At 34.4% G+C, this 21,554-nt stretch overlaps 2 non-coding genes and 2 pseudogenes across 3 annotated transcripts in view; 1 reads left to right on the plus strand and 3 right to left on the minus strand.

Moving 5' to 3' along the window:
* Positions 1-21,554, minus strand: part of LOC140854580 (protein TIC 214-like) — a 156,342-nt pseudogene that overhangs the window by 33,843 nt on the left and 100,945 nt on the right. The gene's annotated exons all lie outside the window — the stretch shown is intronic.
* Positions 5,569-5,656, minus strand: TRNAS-GCU (transfer RNA serine (anticodon GCU)). Its single transcript has one exon. It is a non-coding gene; the product is annotated as a tRNA-Ser (tRNA).
* Positions 7,683-7,754, plus strand: TRNAR-UCU (transfer RNA arginine (anticodon UCU)). The gene has a single exon. It is a non-coding gene; the product is annotated as a tRNA-Arg (tRNA).
* On the minus strand, positions 9,465-11,588 carry LOC140854592 (ATP synthase subunit b, chloroplastic-like; annotated as a pseudogene).

Genomic DNA, 21,554 nt, shown 5'->3' on the forward strand with positions numbered 1-21,554 from the left:
ATTATGATATTCGTGAAGAAAGAATCGCAATAAATGTAAAGAAGGAACATCTTGGATCCAGCATTGAAGGATTTGAACCAAGATTTTCAGATGGATGGGATAAGGTATTAGTATATCTGACACATAATTTAAATGCGACAATTTGTCCTCCAAAAAGGGAAATATTGAATGAATAGATCGTAAATTCAAATTCTGAGATTTTGGTATTTTTTTTTCTTCGAGGGAAGATACTAATCGCAGCAAGATTGGAATTTCCACAATGACTGCAAAACCTTCCAATATCATCTGAGAATAAAAATGAAAATCAAAATAATTGTTGTGCCCAACGAATCGATTTTGGTTAGAATCATTAACCGAATAAATCAAATAATTCTGTTGATACATTCGAATAATTGAACGTTTCACAAGTACTGAACTAGATTTATTGTCATAACCAAAAATTTCCGTGGATTCGTAAAAAATCGAACCATTTAAACCACGATCATGAGCAAATGTGTAAATATACTCCTTAAAGAGAAGCGGATATAGAAAGTGTTGTTGCCGAGATCTATCTTTTTCTAAATATCCTTGTAATTCTTCCATTTCCATTTCTACTTGAACCAGAGGCAGGACCCATTTCATTTTTTGGGTTATCAAATGATACATAGTGCAATATGGTCAGAACAGGGTATATATTATGTATATAATTACAGTAAGAAAAAAATATATATCCCACAAACAAAGGAAACAGGGGAGTCCAATCAACAGATCTTTTTCCTCTCCTTTTCTATCCAATTGGTTTATGTTCGTTATAATTACAAGAGGGTCAAAAATCCTTTATTTTTGCAACTCAATCGCTCTTTTGACTTTGGAATAAATTCTCTTTATCAGTATACTGTTTCTTCTACACATCCGTCTCCAATCCATAATAAAGAATAATTAGGATTCATTAAAAAAAAAGAAAGAAAATCAATGGTCCACTCACAAAAGAACCCACCCTTTCCCGCATCAGGCACTAATCTATCTTTAACGTCTAATTAGATCGGGTAATCATTCAAATTAAGAACAAAAGCTCGTTGCTTTTTATTTCACCAGAATTAGAGCCATAGGGCTCTATCCATTTATTCACTAGACCCAACTGTAAATGGGAATTTTTTTTTCACTTCCAAAAAGAAAAAAAATTTGTAACGATCCGGTAAGGATAAACTCAAAGTTCTACTTTAATTAAATAATAAATTAAATAATAAATTAAATAATAAATTAAATAATTAATAATTAAATAATAAAAAAAATAATAATATTTTATTACGACATGCTGTTTTTTCCATTCATTACCTTTGAGGATCAGTCGTGGTCTTATAGACTCTACCAATAGTCTGGACGAATCTGTTGCTTCATCCAAATGTGTAAAAGATCATAGTCGCACTTAAAAGCCGAGTACTCTACCGTTGAGTTAGCAACCCGAATAAAATAAATAGGATATGTAAATACGGTCAAAATAAAAAAATCAATTGAATTGCACTGCACGACCCCGTCAAAACATTGAACTAGAACAAATCGAAAAGAAAGATTTGTTGATCAATTAAAAACACCAAAATACCAAAATGGACAGATCAGATTAAACAACAACAGATTCCCAATAGAGATGTCAAAATTGTGACAAACCACCATTTTATTTATCAATTTTCTTTTCTTTTTCGTTAAGAAAATACATCTTGTATGCCAGTAAATCCGGTAGGGCAAACCCATCATTTGACTGAAGTGAAGGAAAGAAAAAACCAATATGGGGTGGAGATAAACGGATCTATTTATCTACGATCGAATTATATTTCTTCGATGCACCATTGTCAATATGAATCCAATGTTAAGAAAACAAATTTAAGTAAATCAAATAAGGACTTGTGTTGGATTGGCACAACATAAACATAAATAATAAATTTGGATGAAAAAAAAAAATACGAAAGAGGTAAAGTAAAGAAAAATCTCGGGTTTATTCAATCAATAGAGGTACAATAAGCAAGATTAACCCCTTATTTGTTGGTGGATTCCCGCAAACAAAACAAGAAAAAAAGTAAATTAAGTATGAATACAGCAAGAAAAAGGCAAATTGTGTGTAAATAATTACACAAAGATAGATACTAGTTACCCCCCCTTTTTTTTTTATTTATTAATTTTGTTTTTTTCCTTTAATTAACTCGAATCGAAGTTCTTTCTTGAAATAATTCTGCCTTCCTTAAAAATATCACAAACAGTTTCCCGTAGGTTGAGCACCTTTTTCAAGGAAATATAGAATAAGAGGAACATTTAAATAAGTTTGATTCTTTTATCGGATCGTAAAACCTACTTTTCTAAGATCTCTTCCTTCTCTTCGGATCGAACATCAATTGCAACGATTCGGTAGATGGCTCATTGGAATAGATGTAAATAAACAATGCCCCCCTAGAAACGTATGGGAGGTTTTCTCCTCATACGGCTCGAGAAAAAAGGATTCTAAATTTCTGTATAATGTATATAATGGCAAATGATCCATAAAATCATGAATTAGACTATGATTTGAGTCGTTTTTTTTATTCTTCCTTACAGAAAAAAAGAAATCTCATTCGTACTCATAACTCAAGTTGGGTAATTCTGACAGAGTTCGAAGGGAAACCCTTAGACATTTATTGAGCCGTCTCTAACCTTTTTGTTTGTTCATCTCGAATCTATTTTTATTCCTCATTCTGATTCAATTGTTGAGACAATTGAAATAGTGTTTACTTGTTCCGGAATCCTTTATCTTTGCTTGTGAATCATTGGGTTTAGACATTACTTCGGTGATCCTTACTCCTTTCAAAAGAGCAGCAACAACCTTTTGTTTTTTGTTATTTTTTTCTATACTATAGAAATAGAATATGAACGGTGGATTCCTTGTGATACACTTTTGATCGAAATAGTTTTACCAATTCTGAAAATTTTACTTTTATTTTTCAAACTTCTTTGATTTTTCGATTTTTTTAACCTTTCGATTATATATTGAGGATATACTTACAAAGTTGGTCTAACTTATTAATAGTTACTAACCTAGATTCTTCCCCCGATAAACGAATCAATCCTTTCTGCTCGAGCTCCATCATGTACTATTTACTTACAACTAACACAAATTAGGTTCCTAACAGAGCAGAACAACTATGTCGGCTAAGAACATTCATTCTATAGAAAATGATGGATGTAAGAATCCACAGCCGATCATGTCTTCAAGTCGCACGTTGCTTTCTACCACATCGTTTCAAACGAAGTTTTACCATAACATTCCTTAATTTTATTTCAAACCGGTATGTAATTGATTCAATATGGAATCATGAATAGTCATTGGCTCAACCGGTGTGTGTATACCGGTATATAATAGTACCTACTTTCTATCTATCTATGGATAGATCTATCTATCTATGGATAGATAAGTATTCATCCGGGGAAGGCTCGGTAAGGATCCAATTTATTTAACTCTATATTCTATCATATGATGAAACATTTTCTAAAAAAGACGAATAAATAAGTTTGCTTAAGACTTATTTACATTTAAAAGATTGTTCGGGACGATCAATCATGAAGGATCATTTTTCTCGAAAATAAACTATAAACCTCAAAAGAGAACCTTTAATATAATAGATTTGCAATCCCGGAACAAAATCAATTATTATAAAATAAAACTTTTTATTTTATACAATACGGATTTTGTTTTACTTCAGGTTCAAGAATTTTTCTTTTCCATCAATTCCATAAAGTCAAGTAGATGCAATATACGAATTTCCCCAATCGCTACATTACATTGATTTACAATTATTCATTTGAACCGGATAAGATATAAGATGAACAGATAAAATACAAAAAATGGGGTCCAGATCAATTCGTTTTTACTATTTTTTTCCCACACCAGTTTTAGAAGTTTTAAGACCAGTGATGAAATTAGTACCAAAAACTCCCTACTCTTTAGTCTCCACATAGACTGTGGAATTGGGATACCCCATTTATTTACTTTAGGCTTTTTACCCTTGGTAAGGGAATAAAGAGGCCTTTCTTTCATTCACATTTCGATTCAGAATGCTTCATGTGAGAATTGACATTTCATAGATATGGGACATAAAGTTTCCAAAAGTAACTAACTTTAAAATGAATATTGAGTAGTACGAACATATCCTGAATGTGAATGATAAACCCAGAACTTCTTTTTTGAATTAAAAAAAAGTATTTCCACCCACATTTGACACTTGATTACGTTTGTGAGAAACCAAATGAAAGAAAAATATGATTCTAAGAATGATTCTTAGAATTCAGAACAATGTTCTCGTTAACAATTTTATGTTTCATGTGGGATACAATGTGATCCCATCTTTCGTTTCTGATGGAAACGATCTGGGACGGAAGGATTCGAACCTCCGAGTAACGGGACCAAAACCGCTGCCTTACCGCTTGGCCACGCCCCATTTCGAATTTCTATTCGACACTAATAAACATTAATATTGGTATTGGTTATTCGTCAATTCCAACCCAATAAATACATTGGGATATATTGTTGCTAGGATTCAACACATGTAGATATAGAATCAAAAAAATTCATTGATCATTACGTGGAATTCAGTTAAGATATTGTATGAAAATGGAATTCCTTGTATTCTCATTTGAGAATGGAAGGAAAGATTTTTTGACTTGTCTTTTTTTTCCCTTATAAAAAAAACTCAATCAGAATAAAATTATCTAATCTACAAGAACGAAATTTTGTATGCTTAATATCTTTAGTTTAATCTGCATCTGTCTTAATTCTATCTTTTATTTGAGTAGTTTTTTCTTCGCCAAATTGCCCGAAGCTTATGCCTTTTAAATCCAATCGTAGATGTTATGCCTGTCATACCTGTACTTTTTTTTCTCTTAGCCTTTGTTTGGCAAGCTGCTGTAAGTTTTCGATGATTTAATACTCTGCTAAATTCATGATTTATTCGATAAATCAAAATTCGAAAAATTGATAAGACCAGATAAGTCTTACATTATGAACCTCGATTCAAAAATCGAAATTCTTGTATATTGAATAACCACGGCGATGAATTTTGATCAACTTATTTCCTCGTTCTGACCTTACAGTGAGCAAAGACTTTATTAGGTTGCTACAATACCTAATTATTCATATGACAAGAAATTTTGATAACGAAGGAATCAAAATCTTATTCCAAAGAAATTCGTGAAAATGACTTTCTTTTCAAAAAACACTTCATTTTTTTGGGGGTGTCATGTCAAAACAAAATAGTGTATGTGGTAAAAAATAAGTAACCTATTCCCTTTTTCAAAAAAAGATCTTGGAGATTGTGTAATGCTTACTCTCAAACTATTCGTTTATACAGTAGTGATATTCTTTATTTCTCTCTTCATCTTCGGATTTTTATCCAATGATCCAGGGCGTAATCCTGGACGTGAGGAATAAAAAAAAGATATTTTTAGTTTTTCCTGCTTTTTCTAAATTTTTTTTTCTTATGATTTTATCTATTCCATACATTTACCTATGATAAAATCAAGGGATCGAAATTCCTTCGAATTCGAAAGTCTTCAAGTAATAAGAAGAAGCGGAGAGAGAGGGATTCGAACCCTCGGTACGAATAACTCGTACAACGGATTAGCAATCCGCCGCTTTAGTCCACTCAGCCATCTCTCCCCATCCCCATCCCCATTTAAAAATGGAAAATTTTTTATGTGATGTGACACGTGAAGTAAAGATATATAAAAATATAAAATAGATAAATAAAAAAGTAAAACAATTATATAACATATAAATTATATAACATATATAAATAAACATTATAATATAACTTATAAAGATATATAAAAAGAACAATAAAGTAATATATATCTATATAGGAATAGGATAAATATATATATATAAGAAGAATTTGATCAGGAATTCAATTTAGATAATGATTCGAAACGGATATCCCAAATAGAAAAATACCCTACTTCTTTTATTTTGTACGAAAGGTTTATTCCCCCGGCTTGGTTTAAGTACTGGCCGGGCCAGGCCAGTATTTCCATAGATAAAATGATTTAATAATGATTTGATATCAATCAAAAATACTTGTTGAAGTGTCATTTCTTATTATTAATACTTAATATTATTACTTAATATTATTACTTAATATTATTAATATGAAATTAATATATTTTAATATGAAATTAATATATTTTTTTATTTTCTTTTTATCAATTTATTACTTACTGGAAAAAGAACTGGAATAATAAATATATAAATATATGTATATATATTTATATATTTATTATGTACATATATATGTACATATATTAAACAATAAAAATTATTAAAATGAAAAAAAAATATCAAATATTAAACACACATATTTATAAACGTAGTTATAATATAACTCATTTATTTGTTCAAGAGACAAGCTTTATTTGAACAATTGAGATCCAATTGACCCGAATTCTTAATTCATAAGTAAGATCTGGCAGTTGAAAGAGAAGTTGAAAAAAAAAATAAACCATGTATGCAGATTTCATCCTTTCAATGATCCAGCTTCAATGATTCTTTCAGACCGGGACTGTCAGTAATGACTTCGTATCAAACGAAAAGAAAAGTATAATATAACTATAACTTTTTTTATGTTATTTAAGTAAGCTTTCTGCTCTTCGCCCATTTAAGTCTAAGTCCCCGGCGGGACGAAGCGTCAACGCTCAAATTTTCATGATTCTGATGCTATCTTGATTGCGCCTCACTCTTTTGTTCGACAAATGGTCCATTCATATACAATAATAAATATATAGCGGGTATAGTTTAGTGGTAAAAGTGTGATTCGTTCTATCAAAAACTTAAATAGTTAAGGGGTCTTTCAGTTTTTTTCATATTCCGATCAAAAACTTTATTTCTTAAAAAGGTTTAATCCTTTACCTCTCAATAGTATATTTGAGGAAGAATATACATTCTCACGATTTGTATCCAAAGGCCAATTAGAAATTGAATAAAAAGATTGGATTATGGATATGGAGTCGCGAAGCATAATTTTTTTGGATTGGATTAACTCTTCCAATTGAATGAGTATGAATAAAGGATCTATGGATGAAGATACAAAAGTTTATTTCCAATCGTAACTAGATCTTCAATTTTTTTTGTAAAAGGGAAATTGAAGCCAAATAGCTATAAAATGATGGTTTTGGTTTACTAGAACCATCAGCATATTGTTTCAGCTCGGTGGAAACCAAATTCTTTTCCTCAGGATCCTGCGAGTGGAAATAGGGAACGAAGTAACTAGACTAAATGGATTTAGTATAATCCCCCTCCTCTAGAGGGATCATCTAGAAAGCAAGTAGCTTTGGATGGATTCATACAGAAAAGCTAACATAGATGTTATGGATCTAATTTTTCTCTTTGGGAATACATCGATCTTCTATAAAGGAGCGAATGAAACCAAAATTTCATGTTCGGTTTTGAATTAGAAACGTTAAAAATGATCAACCAACGTCGACTATAACCCCTAGCCTTCCAAGCTAACGATGCGGGTTCGATTCCCGCTACCCGCTCTATATTCTTTATTATATATGCCCTTTATTATACATACATCATCGATTTGGATATGCATCCTTGTTTTTATTCCCTAAAATATTTTCCGTGTAATCGTTTTTTATCCGAACAAGAGAAGGAAGAATACGAAAGAAGAAAATAGGAACGAAAAGCGTCCATTGTCTAATGGATAGGACAGAGGTCTTCTAAACCTTTGGTATAGGTTCAAATCCTATTGGACGCAATTTATTTCCATCTATCTTTTTTAAATGGCTATACCAAGAAACCTTTTTGAATGATTCGAATCAGAAATATTTCTCAATGAGTATTCTTGTACTAAGAATAAGAGGGAGAAGTTGACGCTTGTTCCTGAAGTAAAAACAGTTCGATCTGTTCCTGAATAGCTTCCCTCAAAAGGGCTTCCGCTTGCTCGGTGAATGTCTTGGTAGAAGATATAATTTCTTGGAATTGAGGTTTATTCTTTTTTAAGTAGGTACGTAACTGAACGAGAAATTTCTTTACCTGTCCAATTTCTAACGGATCAAGATATCCATTCGCTCCGGTATAAATAGTAACTATCTGTTCTTCCACCGTGAGAGGGTCTGATTGGGATTGTTTAAGCAACTCACGTAATCGTTGACCTCTTGCCAATTGATTCTGAGTAGCTTTATCGAGATCAGAAGCGAATTGTGCAAAGGCTTCTAACTCTGCGAATTGCGCTAGTTCCAATTTTGATTTGCCAGCTACTTGTTTCATGGCTTTAATTTGAGCTGCGGATCCCACTCTGGAAACAGAAATACCCACATTAATAGCGGGTCGGATTCCAGCATTGAATAGATCGGCGGATAAGAATATTTGTCCATCTGTAATGGAAATTACATTAGTAGGAATATAAGCTGAAACGTCCCCAGATTGAGTCTCAACTATTGGTAAAGCAGTCATACTCCTTCACCTAAACGAGAATTTGATTTAGCGGCTCTTTCCAAAAGGCGCGAATGCAAATAAAAAACATCTCCTGGATAAGCTTCACGACCAGGGGGTCTTCTTAATAGAAGAGACATTTGTCGATAAGCTTGTGCCTGCTTGGAGAGATCATCATAAATTATTAAAGTAGTTTTTTACGGTACATAAATATTCAGCCAGAGCCGCTCCCGTATAAGGAGCGAGGTATTGTAATGTAGCAGGTGAATCCGCCGTTTGGGCTACCACAATGGTGTATTCCATCGCCCTCGTTCCTGAAAAGTAGTCACTACCTGAGCCACAGAAGATGCTTTTTGACCAATAGTACATAAACACATATCACATTTTGCCCTTTTTGGTTAAGAATCGTATCTGTAGCTACTGCTGTTTTTCCAGTCTGTCTATCCCCAATAATTAATTCTCGCTGACCGCGTCCTATAGGGATCATCGAATCGATAGCAATAAGCCCCGTTTGAAGAGGTTCATATACAGAACGTCTCGAAATAATACCTGGGGCAGGAGATTCAATTAACCGAGATTCAGAAGCTGAAATTTCACCTCTCCCATCAATAGGTTTAGCCAGAGCATTTATAACACGACCCAAATAAGCCTCACTCACAGGTATCTGAGCAATTCTTCCTGTTGCTTTTACAGAACTTCCTTCTTGTATCATCAAACCATCACCCATTAATACAACGCCAACATTATTTGATTCCAATTCAGAGCAATTCCTATTGTACCCTCTTCAAATTCTACTAATTCACCTGCCATTACTTCATCAAGACCATGGATACGAGCAATGCCATCGCCCACTTGAAGTACGGTACCGGTATTCACAATCTTTACTTCTCTATTATATTGTTCAATACGTTCACGGATAATATTTCTAATTTCGTTGGCTCGAAGGGTTACCATTAGTGTTTTTTTTATTCTTTTTCGAAAGCAAAGGGAAAAAATAATGCCTAAACTCTAAACTAAAGTAAAAGTAAAAGGGCTAATCTGTTATTTCTTCCATGGCCCTAGAATGCCAATATTAGCACGGATCGTACGGAAATGTAACTCACTATTCAAACAACTATTCAGAGTTCCTAGAGCTCCTTGTAAGGCTTGTTGAAAAACTCGTTGTCGGACCTGATTAATCGCTCTTTGTTGTTCAAAATGAAGGGTTTCATTTTTGTAATTTTCTAATCGTTCCAAAGTGTCACAAGTAGCATTAATCAAATTTTCTTTTTCTCGTTCTATCTCAGAGTATCCATTCATTCGATACTCATCTGCTTCTATTTCTACTTTCCGTAAGCGAGTCCTGGCTCTTTCGAGCTGCTCAATGGCCCCTCTACGTAATTCTTCCGAATTTCGAATAGTACTCAAGATCCTCTGTTTTCGATTATCTAATAAATCATTTAATGAAAGTAGATTATCTTACCATTAATTTCACAACTTCCATAATCTCTTCCCGAACCAAACATGAATCTTTCGATTCATTTGGCTCTCACGCTCAATTATTTATTTTATGTTATGGGCATTCCATATCTTTTTTTTTAATGTAATGAGCCTACCCTCTCTTTTCTGTTTATATTCAAAAACATCGAAACTGATATAGACAGAATATTAGGAGGACTCTTCCGACCAGACAAAAATCTATAATTGTCAGCAAAGTTCTTTCTTTATTTGTATTTGTTCTTTATTTGTATTTGTTCTTTATTTAATTTAAAATTTAAATTTACAATTTATTTCTATATTTTTTTATTTCCTTTTTTTCTTCAAATCCAAAAATTCCTATTTTTTTTTTACGTAGGTCGTCGATTCGGCATTGGAAAAAAGAGCAAGATGCCCATTTTTTTAATAAATGGTTCAAATCATTTTATCGATATGAGTGTTCTATATCAGATAATTACCAACTATTCATTTTAAACCATTTCGGTACGTTAGTACCGGTAGAAAGAGTACCATGTTTTGCCTGGACTTCAAACAGTTTAGCTTTAACCATGTTAATGGTCTCACATTATTGGTTGATAGAGAATCAAATTTACCAATAAGTCACGAAATGCTATGGTTCTTACATATGATTTCTTAATTTATTCAGAAATAATTCGTTGAGATCGTGCACTTTTTTTCCTATTTATCCTATAAAATGAATAAAATACCATAAATAAAGTGCAGTCGGATGGATCCAACCTATTCTTGAAATACACAACTCGCACACACCCCTTTCCAAAAAAAATCAATACACCAAGCACTACACTTAGATTTATTGGATTTGTTGCTAAAATATCGGTATTAAACCCGAAACTCCCGGCGGATGGCCAGTGACCCAAGGAAAGGAAGAATCGGTTCCATTTTTCATATGCTCTCCTCTTATAGATAGGACTAACAAAGAACAGAGTTCTTTTTGTATCACTTCGTCGTCCCTTTTTTGATCGATTTCTTTTTATTATATAAATTTTATTTCCATTTTTTTTTAATGGGAGTAGATTAAATCTAGTAATTTAATTTGATAATTTTTAAATTTCTTACTTGAAGTTTCCAATCCAATAAAATACTTATTAGGTTAAGTCTTGGGTCTCATGTCAATTGTGAAATATCTCGTTTGTTGAAACGATTCCTAAAAAAAGTAAAAAAAAGGTTTCCATTGTACTAAGCTAAGGACGCGAAGGAAGAAAACGAGCGGATCCAGTAATTACTCATCCTCAAAACAGTCCTTCCTTTCTTGGGGTATTGTCTCAACAAATAAATAATTGTAGGAGTAAAGCGTTGATATAATTAGAAGAAGCAAACAGCAATTCTGAGTTAATAAAATAAGAAAAAAGTATAGCGAATTAAAAAAATAAGAAAAAAAGTATAGTATGTAAGGTACTTTTTTACATTTCTAGGATTAAACAAAAGGATTCGCAAACAAAAGCGCTAACGCCACGACCAGTCCATAAATTGTTAAAGCTTCCATAAAAGCTAGACTAAGCAATAAAGTACCTCGTATTTTACCCTCTGCTTCTGGTTGTCTCGCAATACCTTCTACAGCTTGGCCTGCAGCAGTACCTTGACCAACTCCAGGTCCAATAGAAGCAAGCCCTACGGCCAATCCAGCAGCAATAACGGAAGCGGCAGAAATCAGTGGATTCATGGTAAGTTCCTCGCACCAAAAAAAAAGAAATGGTTAATGATACAATCAACCAATGAATTTTTACTTAATTTTTTTATCATTTTTTTCATTAAGATTTTATCATTAAGATCTATCTGATTAAGATCTATCGGGTCGAAATAACTAAAAACTCCGAATTGAAATGGTAATATTACTGAATCGTCAGAACTATTTCGATATCTCATTTTGAGTTTCTACCCATAATGGAGTTTTTGTAAATACATATGTATACGGTTCTAGTTATTGCATTTCTTTGTTTCGAAACATTCTTTCATTCAATTCTTCTTTCCTTTCTTTTTCTTCTAGATACTATCCTTGAGTTCATCTCTTTTTTGCATTTCATTCAATCCACAATCGCAGACGAAACAGAAAGACTTATATTGGAACTATATAAATGCAGTGAACCGCAATCAAATCAATCAATAATATATATATATATAGGGTATATAATAATATATATATATATATTAGGAATAGTCCTATATAACTAGTAAATATCTAATATCACATATACATTTGTTTCTTCCATAACGTAAACCACCCGCATTTTATATTTTATATTGAATCGGATTCTAGAATCATTCCTCGAAACAGACACAGGGGCTGGACTTATAGAGATTACATACATCTAGTGTGACCCCCCCAACCCATCTTTTTTTTTACAATTCCGCAATATCGTCTATCTTTTTTCCTACGACTCTAGGTCGTATATTCATACGTATTTGTATTTGTATCTATTATGTTCCCCAACCAAGTGGATTATCTTGAATCATGCATGAATTGGGATAAGCTTAAAAAAGACTATTTCGAAAACTAGTCAATGATGACCCTCCATGGATTCACCTATATAAGCCGCGGCTAACGTTGCAAAAATAAGAGCTTGAATACCACTTGTAAATAATCCAAGAAGCATAACAGGTATAGGAACTACTGAAGGGACTAAAGAAACAAGAACAACAACTACTAATTCATCAGCCAATATATTCCCGAAAAGTCGAAAACTAAGAGATAAAGGTTTTGTGAAATCTTCTAGGATGTTAATTGGTAAAAGTATTGGGGTTGGTTGAATGTATTTTCCGAAATAACCCAATCCTTTTTTGGTAAGACCCGCATAAAAATATGCCGCTGACGTGGGTAAAGCTAAAGCAACAGTAGTATTTATATCATTCGTAGGCGCAGCTAACTCCCCATGAGGGTAATTGTATGATTTTCCAAGGTAAAAGAGCACCTGACCAGTTAGAAACAAAAATAAATAAGAACATAGTTCCAATAAAGGGAACCCAAGGACCATATTCTTCTCCAATCTGAGTTTTGCTCAAATCTCGAATAAATTCAAGGACATATTCGAAGAAATTCTGACCGTCGGTCGGAATGGTTTGTGGATTCCGAACAGCTATGATGACTGAACCTAATAAGATAGCAATTACGACCCAAGAAGTGATAAGTACTTGGGCATGGATTTGTAAACCTCCTATTTGCCAATAGAAATGTTGGCCTACTTCTACACCGATATATCGTATAACCCTTTGAGTGTTTTAATGGAACATGGTATAACATTCATATTGTCCTCTGACAGAAATTGAACTTCAAAAAAAGGAATTATTTTGATTCAACCATCTATTTCTCAACTCATTAACTTGAATCATTAATCGTATATTTTATTTACGATACCAAGAAATTACATAACATCATAACATAATATCAATATCCCAGTACTTTTTTTATCTCTTTTTAAAAATTCAAAAAAAATAGTACCGATCCAATAAATCTATGGAGTTGCCAAATAATTAACTAATCTTATTATTCTTAATGATAATCAACGATTTCTTATATAGCTAGAACGACCCTCACAAATTGCAGATACTAATTTGTTAAGAATCAATCGGATTGAAGCTATAGCGTCATCATTTGCTGGAATCGAAATATCTGCGAGATCTGGGTCACAATTTGTATCGATTAAACAAATTGTCGGAATCCCCAAAATGACACATTCTCGAAGAGCCGTATATTCTTCTTGCTGATCAACGATGATCACAATATCAGGCAACCCCGTCATATATTTGATCCCGCCGAGATATGTTTGCAAGGTAGATAATTTTCTCTTCAACATTGCTGCATCTCTTTTGGAGAGACAGTTGAGTTTCCCCATCTTTTGTTCTGCTCTTAAGTCCCTGAACTTGTGAAGTCTCGTTTCCGTAGTGGACCAATTCGTTAACATACCACCAAGCCATTTTTTATTAACATAATGACACCGAGCCCTTATTGCAGCTGATGCTACTGAATCCACTGCTTTATTTTTTGTACCAACGATTAAGAAGTTTTTTCCCCTACTTGCTGCATCAAAAACTAAATCACAGGTTTCTGATAAAAAACGAGCAGTTCTAGTGAGATTTGTAATATGAATACCTTTACGCTTTGCAGAGATGTAAGGGGCCATTCTAGGATTCCATTTCTTAGTACCATGACCAAAATGAACTCCTGCTTCCATCATCTCTTCCAAATTGATGTTCCAATATCTTCTTGTCATTTTTCCCCAGACTTCCTTTTTTTTTTTAACAAAGAGACGAGGTAACCTGAAATAAATAATTGTTCCGATGGAACCTTCTACGGGGGATTGACCGTTGATACACGACCCAAACCATTAATTTCTTTTAATTACTTATTTTATTTTTTACCAAATCAATAATCGGACCAGATAATTGAAAAATAGTTAAAGTGAAAGAAAAGAATCTGCTCTTAGGAATCATTAAATCGCGTAAATGATTGTTCTGATGTCTCATGGAAATTTGTCTCATGGAAATTGTTTTGGGCGTAAGAACAAAATAATTCTCTATGGTGTAACAAAATATCTCTTATTTCCAAATGAATGTTCTTGTCTTGCCTTGAAGGGTGTACTAATTTTTGGAATCCGGTACCAACAGGTATAATCCCCCCAGAACAACGTTCTCTTTCAGGCCTTTCAACCAATCAATACGACCTCGTAGAGCAGCTTTTGCTAAAACTCGAGCGGTTTCTTGAAAACTTGCTTCGGATATGAAACTTTGAGTATTTAGAGATGCCCTCGTTATTCCCAATAAGATTGCCCGATAACAGATCGCTTCGTCCAAAGCACGCCCTGCTCGTTCCGCTCGCAAAAAGCCGATTAATTCTCCAGGTAAAAAAACATTAGACATTCCATCTTCTGAAACCAACACTTTTGATGTTACTTGACGTACAATAATTTCTATATGTCTATTATGGATCTGTACCCCCTGGGATCGATAAACCTTTTGGATCTTATTAACCAAAGAGATACGACTTTGGGCTATGGTTAGCTCAGCTCCAATCAAGAATCCCCAGGGGATTCCAAGAATTCTTTGTATACGTTCGTTCCAACCTTCAACTCTCCTTTCTAGGTTCATCGATATTGAATCAATCGAACGCACTTCTAAGATTTGTTCCACTTTTGGAAGACCTTGCGTTATGTCACCAGATCTCGATTTTTCATATATAAATGTAACTAATGTATCTCCTTCGTAAAGTATTTCTCCATAATGGCTATGAACAGTTGCTCCTGGAGTGGCCAAATAGGTTTAGCTGATCTTATAACTAAGGAGTCAACATGAACAATTAAAATTTGACCAGATTTTTTTACGTGTGATTCGTATTTGAATAGACATACATTTTCGCAAATAAATTGTCCAAGGCTAATTATTGTAGATGTCTCTTCACAATAATCGTGATGGAGAAAGCACCAATTCAAATGGAATGGATTCAAAATTATGTTACCGCATGGATCGGGATTATAAATCCTCCTATTTCATCTATTAAACAGTATTTAAGTACTTGGAAAGTCTGTTTAAAATTGTCAAGTAACAAATATTTTTTTAACAAGATATGATTATGAGTTATTAAATAGTAAGATGAAAAAAATTCGCTATTTTAGGACAATAGTCCCTAAGGGACCCAGCAAATCCCTAATTTGGATTATGGGATCTGATTCTTTTGTCACATTGTTATATTTCGAACCATTGAATGGACCAATTCGAGAACAATTGGATGATGACAAAATTATCAAAGATTGGCATTCATTATTTCGATTCAACAACGTACCAATACCAATAGTTCCTTGATGTGGGTAAGTGATTGAATCTTCGCCTTGGAATAAAAGGATTGATATTGGTGCGATCTAATCTATTATCGGAAATCAATACGGAACTTGCCCTATCATACCTTTTTCCGGTATACGAAATAGTGGAATTGACTAACTCAATTCTTATGAAATCGCGAATCAGATCATTTGTCCTTACCTCAACAAAGGAAGCATGAACCTCTTCTATAGAACCATTTTTTTCTTGGTCCCAATTCAATACTAAGCAAGTCCGAACTAATTGAATACTTGTGTGATAAATTCCTCGAATTGACTTGCCATTTCCATAAAGATATAATTGACAACTCTAAGTTGGACATTATCCTTTTCCTGCAAGAGATCCCGAGGGAAAAGTGTTGCTAAATTTATCCCATCAGCTATTCATATGTGACTACGGACGAACCGAAACAAAATACTTTTTCTTGGTGGGTGTGATCCGTTGGACATAGATCCAATTTTTCAATTTTTTTGATTTCTTAGAATTTTTTTTTTCCGTCTCTGGTGGTATCAAAATGCCGCAGTGCCTGGATATCTTATCTGTTTCTCCAGGAAAATGAATATCTCCAGAAAAGATTTTCAGTTCAATACTTTTTTTTTTTCTCTCCACTCGGACTAATCCGCCTACCCGGCTTCTTGTATTTAAAGCGAGTTGTGTATCTACTCCAATGATACTATTGTTCCGGACCATTATGAACGAAGATCCGGGTAAGATATGCACTTCTTCGAGAATGAAAAAAACCGATCTACTTTCTGGTATTTCGGACTAAATTCTTTTGCTCTTCGATACTCAATCAAATCCTCTTTTTTATGATGAATCTACCTCTATGGTCCCATATTTAGTAATTCCTGAACTATTTCTTCTGTATCGTGGATCATCAAAATAAGCAAGAATACTATTTCTACGTAAATACCATTTATGGGTATTTCAATCGAAATACCAAACAGGGCATTAGTTCTTTATTCGTTCTTGATCATATTGTAATGGGATAATGAATCTATTTCTTCGTTTTTTTCGCCAAGAAATCAGAATTTTCTTGGAGAATAGAAGGATATATGAAATTCCAATGACCATTGGATATGATTCGATCAGTCTTGAATAGTCAAGAATTTCCCTATCTTTTTTACCAGAAGTATCCACAATTTATGTCTTACTCGATGATTAGTCATTGAGGGTCAAAGATATATCTTTCTTCGAAAGAAAAAGAATGAACATTCATTTGATCTTGATCTTTGTGGAGCGAAAAGACACTATACTGGATCTGCACGGACCTCCTGCTAATATCCATAAATGACTTGTTTTTGGTAATAGATGAACATTACCATGTGTATATTCAGATGCATGGTGGACATCGGTACTCCAGTGCATTTCTCCCTCTGATTCAGAATAAATATGTTTTCGTACCTTCTCTTTAAAACGAAAAGTAGACGTTCCGGCACGAATCTCAGCAATCACTTGTTCTGATTCTACATATTGATCATTTGAACTAAAATCAAACTTTTTGGTGGAATATTCACATTATGGATAATATCCCGAGTCTCAATAGTTACATACAAGTCTATAGAACATAGAAAAAGCAGGATGCCCATGACGGGTACGTGTGGATAAACCAAATCCTCATTGAATTTTATTTTTCCATTAGAAGGAGCTCGTACATGTTCGGCAGTATCACCTGTGAATACTCCACCGGTATGAAAAGTTCTTAATGTTAGTTGAGTCCTGGTTCCCCAATTGATTGACCCGCAATAATACCTACGGCTTCTCCCAATTCGACCAGGTCGCCGTGAGTGGACTCCGACCATAACATAATTGACAGATCCAAGATGCACTCTTGGCAAGTAAAGGGTTCGAAATATATTGGTTGTGCCCGAAGGTTATGAATCGATTGACAAGTCCAATCCCAATATCTGATTTCGAGCGGCAATGCATCGTAGACCCATATATATATTGTCTGCTAATACACGACCAATTAGTGTTTGGACAAAAATTTTTTCCGTCATCCCATTTCGAGGACTCACGGAAATACCTCGGATAGTACCACAATCCGTTCTACGTACATAATGTGTTGAACTACTTCAACAAGTCTACGCGTGAGGTATCCGGCATCTGATGTTCGTACGCAGTATCTACAACTCCTTTGCGGGCTCCGTAGCAGGAAATTATATATTCTGTCAAAGAAAGCCCTTCGCGTAAATTGCTTTGAATGGGTAAATCAATCATTTGTCCTTGGGGATCCGACATTAATCCTCTCATACCTACTAATTGGTGTATCTGAGATGCATTTCCTCTAGCTCCCGAAAGGGACATCAGATGGACTGGATTAGAAGGATCAGTCATCCGAAAATTAGGATTCATTTCTTGTCTCAAATATTCACTTGTAGCATACCATATCTCAATGGATTGACGTAATTTTCTACCGCATGTACATTTCCATAATGATGGTGTTTTTCAAAAATAAAACTTTGTTGTTCATGTCTTGGACTAACCATCCCTTAGAAGGTATTGTTAAAAGATCATCAATTCCTAATGAAATAGATGTAGCAGTGGCTTGCTGGAAACCCAAAGTCTTTACTTGATCCAGGATGTGTGATGTATATGCCATTCCGAAATGAATCTATTAATCTGCTAATAAGTCGTTTCATAGCAGTTCCATTTATCACTTTATTGTGAAAGACCAGATCAGCCCGTTCTGCCATAAGTACTCTATATTCTGCTGAGTAGGATTCGACAATGGGCCTGAGTCAGTGATTCGAAAACTTCCTTTCCTCAATCTCATCTTGATTCACGCAAAATTCAGAAATTATGATACCAGTGAAACTGGAGAGACCCGAATCCCTACGGGCACGGGCATCACCTAATCTAATTTATTAGTTTAGATACGTATGAATAGGCCGACAAAACCCCTGTATGGCTTCTTCTATTTCTCGATAAAAAGAAATATGACCAAGAGTGGTTCGAATGTATATACAATGGATTTTTTTTTTACACTTCCTACTATAGATAGTGCTCATAAATCTCATGATAAAGTACCCAAAGATTCATATTGAACTTCCGATGGGAACTTCTCTTGAGCCAATGACACGTTGATCTAGTCTCCATCGGAGCCACAAGGACTATCTAAACTGATTCGTTTCTGCCGATAAGCTCCAAGTACATCATAGGAACTAGAAAAATACAGTTTCTTTCTCTTTCGTATACTTATAGTCATTATTGTCAACTGTATTATTTTGATAGTTTCCGCGATTATATGGATTATGCCTATTTGCACAAATACCTCTACGATTCCTGATCGTTAATACATAGAGTCCGATAAGCATATCTTGAGTTGGTACGGAAATGGGATCCCCAATAGCTGGAGACAAGAGATTTATATGAGAAAACATAAGTAAACGAGCCTCCGCTTGAGCTTCCAAAGATAAAGGTACATGACAGCCATTTGATCTCCATCAAAGTCTGCATTGAAACCCTTACAAACTAATGGGTGTAAACAAATAGCGCGCCCCTCCACTAAAATGGGTTGGAAGGCCTGTATGCCTAATCTATGCAAGGTGGGTGCTCTATTCAACAATACAGGATGCCCCGCATAACTTCTTGAAGTATTTCCCATACAATCAGTTCTTTTTCCCGAATTTGACTTTTAGCAATCCCTATGTTAGAAGCAACATGTTGTCTGATTAGACCACGAATTAAAAATGTTTGGAAAAGCTCTATTGCTATTTCTCGAGGTAATCCACATTGATGTAATGAAAGAGAAGGACCCACAACAATGACGGAACGTCCCGAATAATCGACCCGTTTACCAAGCAGAGTCTCACGAAATCTTCCTTCTTTGCCTTCAATTACATCTGAAAATGACTTGTAAACTTTATTATGACCATCCCTCATTGGTTGTCCCCGGATCCCATTATCAAGAAGTGTATCCACGGCTTCTTGTACCAATTTCTCCTGACACATTACTAATTCCCCTGGCGTAGATCTACTTGTTGCTAATAGATCGGTAAGAGTATTGTTCCGATAGATAACTCTTCTATAGAGTTCATTAATATCCGAACTCATTAGTTTACCCCCATCTGTCTGAATGATTGGTCTCAACTCGGGAGGAAGAACTGGTAATAAGCACAAAACCATCCATTCTGGTTCTACATTTGTTCGAATAAAATGTTTAGCTAATTCCGTGCGTCTAACCAAAAAATCCTTTCTTCTTCTAATTTTTCTATCTTCCCATTCATTTCCAGTGGACCCCTCATCTCCTAATTCCTTCCATTCTACCAATGAATTATCTATAATAATTCGCAAATCTGAATCGGATAATTGTTCTCTGATAGCACCTGCTCCTGTAGAGATTTCTCGATTTCGAAATGTCTCGAAGCCTTGAGTAGTAAAAAAAAGTGGGATGGTGTATTTCCGGGATTGGATTTCATATTCGAATGAACCTCGTAATCGTAAGAAAGTAGGTTTTTTAGATATGGGCCTAGCAAAAGAAAAATCGAGATAGGTTCCTATAGGATTGGATTTCCCCCTTTAAAATCGGACGTGAAGGTTTCCTCTCATCCGGCTCAAGTAGTTACAGCAAAAAAAGGGGTTCTTTCTTATTTTTAAACTTTGTTTTGTTCGATAAAACCCTACCCTACAAAGAGCTACTCCTTACTCAAGTTCCCAGTAAGGACCAACCTTTCATTGATTCATTCTTTTTTTTTTTACTTTAAAAAAATTTTCTGAATTACTTATGACAAAATGGAAATGTGAAATTTTTGAGTAGTCTACTTCCCCTCAAATGATGAATCCCCTTAAAGGGGATACTTTGGGACTCGTAAGGGATTTACTTGTCTATATATCATTCCCTTCGACCTTTTAGGTCTCTACTCACCTCGATGGTTATGCCATGATGTCCTTTGAAGTATATATGCGATAAATAGACTCCAGTAACCATGCTATATATATTTGCTTGCTTAAAGAGAATCTCTCTCTAAAAGAAATGGAATGGCTAATTCCACGAAAAAGTCTTTTTTTTTTCACGAGGTATAACTAGCAATTCCTATTTATCTGTTATAGAATCGACCATGGATCAATTCCCCTTTCATTTGGAAGTATTGAATATACCCATAATTCTGAGTTTCATGTTACTTTTCCCAAAACACATGTCAGAGCCGGGGCATCCCATTCAATCTGATTGGGATGACAGTTTCTCAGTCCGAATCTGTAAAATGAAAATTTTGATCAAATCACACATCGCAGTATACCAGGCCTTCTAATTCTTTAAGGGGTTTATCTAAAAGATTCGCGATATAACTAGGAAGACGTTTCAAATACCACACATGAGTCACTGGACATGCGAGTTTGATGTATCCCATTTGATATCTTCGTATCCTAGAATCAACAAATTCCACCCCGCATTGTTCACAAAATTTCGGGTCTTCTTTTTCAGCTCTGATCACTCGATAATTTCCACAAGCACAAATTCTACTTTTTATGGGTCCAAAGATTCTTTCACAAAACAATCCATCTTTTTCCGGTTTATTGGTTTTATAATGAAAAGTATAGGGTTTTGTCACCTCTCCAACTATCTCTCCATTAGGTAGGATTTTGTTGGCCCAAGCCCTTATTTGTTGAGGAGAAACTGGTCCAATTCGAAGTTGTTGATGTTTATACCGGTCGATCATAGAATAGAAATTCTGATTCATTCAGATCAAGCTTCCTTCCTATTAATCTGGAAGTTCTTCTCAGATACAAGGAAATGATTCAGTTCTAGAGCCAAAGATCGTAGTTCTCGAACGAGCAATCGAAAAGATTCTGGAGCATCCTCGGGGTTAGGTACTGTTCC

The sequence above is a fragment of the Elaeis guineensis genome, unplaced genomic scaffold (genome assembly GCF_000442705.2).
Source record: "Elaeis guineensis isolate ETL-2024a unplaced genomic scaffold, EG11 Super_Scaffold_1000265, whole genome shotgun sequence".
NCBI classification, from domain to species: domain Eukaryota; kingdom Viridiplantae; phylum Streptophyta; class Magnoliopsida; order Arecales; family Arecaceae; genus Elaeis; species Elaeis guineensis.